We start from the raw sequence: 5,000 nt of genomic DNA on the forward strand, positions 1-5,000 counted from the left end.
CCCAAGTTGAACCCCCAACTCATTAAAATAATACAGTAAAGTAATTAATGCATATGGCCACTAGACACTCTTAAGATGTAAATTTCACAGCTGTAAGAAATTCAGTTTGTTTAAAAATAACAGAAGGCTCAAGTACAAATTATGGAGTAAGAGCCTATAAAATTTCAAATTTGGTTGTAAGGCACAGCCTTTTTTTTTTTTTTACTAGATCATTTGTTTTAGCACCAGTATTTAGAGAGAGAACTCCCCCTTTTTTTGCTTTGGAGATATATATATATATGTGTATTCCTTTTTTTGTGCCAATTTGCCTCCCAACTTGTGGTAGAGCACTAGAGTGGAGTCAATTTGCACTGGAGCTACTGGTATGTTACAGATGAGCTTCAATCCCACCTAAATTGAATCCAGTATTCAACATTTGAGGGGTTTGCAAACTACAGCATGGGGTAGCAGAGTTCAGTGAACAATGGTTTGCACAGCTGGCAAGAGGGGTAGCTTTCTGCCCCATAACAGATGACAATTGTATGTTAACAGTACTGGGGATCTCTGCCCACTTAATTCTTAGATGTGGGTTTTCCTGCAGTGGATAGATGGACACTTGGTCAAATTAATGTCCATGCAAATTGTCAGGGATTTACTTTCTTCTAAGCTTGGCAAACCAATCAGTGCTATCTAGTACATATATTTTTGGATATTTCTGCATGGCTACAGCAGATTCTTGAACCCGCCCCCTCAATGCCTGTTGGTGAACTAAAAGGGGACCCATCTTCCATCTAAGTCAATAAAAGCTGTGCTAGGTCTGTTCCTCCTGCAAACTGTGTGAGCTGTGTGATGGATCCACTAAAGACTCCAAAACCTTCCCTTTGTATTCTAGAGGAGAGGTTGAAGCCATGAACCTGAGCATCATTCCCATAATGGACCAAACGAGAGCTCAGGGAACTTACTTTCTAGAACCTCACCCCTACCTCACTCCTGATACTTAAGCATGTGCCTAATTTGGCCTGTAAGAGTGGTTCCAGTTGACTAATATTAAAGTAGCATTTGCTACAGTGGTTAAGGAATATTGAAGTCACTCTAGAGTACCTGAGAGATGGAGTCAATCCAGATTATGTTCTAAGCAATTCAAGGTCCCATTTTCAAGTGTAGATACTTAAACCATAGATTTGCACTCTGACTAACAAAGGGATCAAAGTGTATTTCCATATGTTTCTATTTGGAGTCAGTGTTTAAATATATGTGAAGCTCAGGTTGTAGTGGATTATTTGAATGAGGATAGAAAGAATGCTAGGATGAGTCTGACCCTGAGGAACTATGCTGAAGATCCATTGCAAATCTTACACTATATGCACAAGTATTAAAAGTTCAGATTATGACCCCCATAATGTTATTTTAATGTTATTTTTAAATGTAATTATAAAAGAAATTACATTTAAGATCTGAAGCTGACAATACTGAGCTGAAACACTGCAAGGACTGCTTCAGAAATAGCTCCTTTCAAACTTTATTAGTGATTAGAGGGGGAAAATGTGCAGATTGACTAGTCAGATTTATCCGTACTGTCTGTATTTGAGACCGGAAACTTGGTTCATCTGGTCTCCAGGGATATAGCTATGGGTTTTTCTTCTCTACTTTGAGCTACTTTTCCAAAGTTTTTTTTTTTTGGTTCATTTCTTTGGCCTTTAGCATAAAACATATGAATTTTTGACATTGTTTCATTTGAACTGATACTTCCATTTTTTCTTTTCCCATTCCCATCCGTCTTGTCTAAACATGAAGACTTGACTTCATAAACACCATAAAAAGAGTACAGCCAGATTAGTAACAGTGGGAATGTTGTTTTTTGGATTACTTGAGATACTTTAGGCTAATGAAATGTTGAGCATAAAAGGCTCCTATCTCAGCCAGTGAGCTAATCACCTGGGCACACCGATGCATGTGCACAAGTGTTAAGGGGTGGGGGCCAAAAATGATACAGCTAAAACTGTGAGGAGTTTAAATAATCCATTAAGATAACCTTTCATACCTTTTCATACATTCTCTTTCTCTCAAAAAAACTGGATATAAAAGTGAATGATTAAAATAAAGTAATTCTTGCCCTGTAGATTTTGTGAGAATCACTCATAAATTTACTTGGAAACTAAAGTTTCCTTCTGCTCCCTGATTTGATGAATTAAGTAATGATGATCCAGTTGAAAGGAAGCTGGCTGAATTTGCAAGCCCAAATTTCTACTGTATTGCTCAATTATACAAGTCGGCTGATTGGGGAACACAGTTCATACCACATGGCTTGTATAACCAACTAACACAGCACAACTTTGAGACTGTATATTCAATAGGACACATTTTGTGTCTTGTTGATGAGTTTGTAGGATCATAGGACAATAGCGGTGTAATAGACCTCACAAGGTCATTTGCTCTAGTCCCCAGCTCAAGGCAGCATCATCCCTGACTAAACCATCCCACCCAAGTGTCTGTCTAACCTGCTTTTGAAAATTTCTAGGAATGGAGATTCCACAACTTCTCTAGGTAGTTTGTTTCAATGCTTGATCACCCTCAAAGCTAGAAGGTTTTTTCTAATCTCCAACCAAAATTTCCGCTGCTGCAGTTTGAGTCCATTGCTCCTAGTCCTGTCCCCTCTCTATAATCACCCACCAAGTATGTAAATATTGATATTAAATCCTGCCTCAGTCTTCTCTTCTCTAGACAAAATTACCATATTTATTTCAACCTCTTCTCATAAGTCATGCTTCCCAGGCTTCTAATCATATTTGTCACTCTCTGCTGGATTTTTTCCAATCTGTCCACATCCTTCTTGAAGTATGGGGCCTAAAACTGGACATAGGACTCCAGGTGAGGTCTCAGCCAAGCTGAACAGAGTGGAAAAATAATTTCATTTGCAAATGACACTCTTGTTGATACAACACAGTATGGTCTTGGCTTTTTTGCAACATGGGTACACTGTTGACTCGTATTCAGTTTCTGGTTTATTGTTGCCCCCAAGTCCTTCTCTGCACTACTACAGCCTTGCTAGTTGTTCTAGTCCAGGGGTCAGCAACCCCTGGCATGCGTGCCGAGCATGGTACACAAGGCCATTTTGCTCGGCACACCACCACCAGCCTGAGCTCTAAGCAGCTGCTGCCAGCCACAAAGCCCAGGCTGCTCCCAGCAGGCAGCTGGGAGGCTGCAAGCCCTGTTGCAAGCAGACTGAGCTCCGTGGGCTGGCTGCAGCCAGGAGGATGAAAACAGCTGCTCCAGGCTCTGGCTTGTCAGCACTCCGGCACCTTCTAAGGTAGACATTGTGGTTTTTTCAGCACTCCAGCCAAAAAACGTTGCCTACTCCTGTTCTAGTCTGTATTTGTATATGCAATTATTCTATCCCTAGTGCAGGACTTTTCATTTGACCTTGGTGAATTTCATCTGGTTGACTGAGGACCATTTTTCCAATCTATCCAAATCATTCTGGATTTTAGCCTTACCTTGCAATTGCACCCAATTTGGTGTCATCTGCAAATTGGCTAAGCATGCCCTTAATCCCATAGTCTAAATCATTAAGGAATATGTTAAACAATAGCAGAACTAGGATAGACCTCTGGGGAATGCTACTTGATACCTCACAGAGGACAAGGCATTGAGGAAGACAGAGGGAAGGACCTGTTCCATGATCTTTCCAAGTATCAAGATCAGACTAATGTCCACGTGGTGATATTCTTTACTTTTCCTTAGTCATATGCTCAAGTTTCATATACATTCAGGTATGGTCCTAACTGATTTCTCATTGGATGGCTCATGCAATTAAGCAGCACAAGAGGATTTTCAAATGCTGTTTGAAATTTGAAGTTAGCAAATATTTAAGGACTAGATATGAATTGTTAGAAAATATTACTCTTAATAATGCTCATGTCCTGAGTTTAGCAGGGAGAAGAAAAAAAGGAAAGTCAAGGGTGGGCAACACACACCAATTTTTTTGTAGAATTTGAATGATTGAAATAATAAATAAATATTTGTTTTTCCCATGTGAATGAATCATTTTTCTCCCCAGGTTTGCTAAGCTCTTATTATTATTCCATTTTACAGATGGGGAAACTGAGGCAAAGAAGGTAGGGGATCTGTCCAAGGCCACAGAGGGTGTCAAGATCAGATCCAGGAGTAGAATTCAGAAGCTCCTGCTCCCTAGTCATGTGCACAAGCTACTAGACTCCACTGTGCTATCTGCTTCAGGTAAGAAAATATATTGCATTTATCAATTAATTTAAGTAAATTGATTGATAAACGGACACAAAATCCCCTTGAAATGGACAGAGAACTCCTTTCCACTCGGCTTTCTGAATTAGCAGAAGAACGTGTAAAATTATACGAGGAGCTCTCTTTTGATTACAAAATGATCATATACATAATGGGGCATTTGAATTAATGCTGATGTTGCAGTATGGGGCACTTTTTTGTCCTCACAGGAGTATGCAACTACCTCATAGATTAGAACGATATATTTGTTTTCTCAAGGAATGCTGTTTGGTGATGCTATTTGAGGAAGTAAGTATGCCTTTCTGGCCTAAAATGCCTTTCTGTGCACAAGAGTATGATTGCAAAGGAGAACGGGAGTGTAAAAGTTGCTATGAATATGACCCAAAGGGTATGTTTGACTCCGGATAGATTATTTACTCAGTCTTTTGAGAGTTTGCTGTCTGTTCTTAGTTCTGTGCTACCACCAAAACATTGCAAGCATGGGTTTGCCTCCCTGAGCTTCAGTTGCAGCAGTGACACACCAGAAGATGCCACTTGATGTGACCAAAACCCTGCAATCCTTCCTCAGACTTCACCTCCACTGATTTTAGTTGAAGTTTGCCTAAGACATGCCTCAGGATTTTATCTAATATGAGAGGAGGATATGGGAATGCAGCTTCTCCAGCCTAAGGATATCAGGACCACTCTGTAACTTAACCCAGAGAGATTACTGATGCTCAGTGGTTTAGGACCAGATCCTGTCACCCTTTCTCATGAGGGGT

General features: G+C 40.0%; 1 protein-coding gene across 3 annotated transcripts in view; it reads left to right on the forward strand.

The window, feature by feature from the left end:
• The window catches only part of ZNF536 (zinc finger protein 536), a 458,794-nt gene that overhangs the window by 113,599 nt on the left and 340,195 nt on the right, over positions 1-5,000 (forward strand). For all 3 annotated transcript variants that reach the window (XR_003096428.1, XR_003096432.1, XR_003096433.1), the window contains exon 5: positions 4,072-4,215. The gene's annotated coding sequence lies outside the window, so the exon portion shown is untranslated. The remainder of the gene's footprint in view (positions 1-4,071; positions 4,216-5,000) is intronic.

This window comes from Alligator sinensis, unplaced genomic scaffold (genome assembly GCF_000455745.1).
Source record: "Alligator sinensis unplaced genomic scaffold, ASM45574v1 scaffold170_1, whole genome shotgun sequence".
In the NCBI taxonomy this organism is placed as follows: Eukaryota; Metazoa; Chordata; order Crocodylia; family Alligatoridae; genus Alligator; species Alligator sinensis.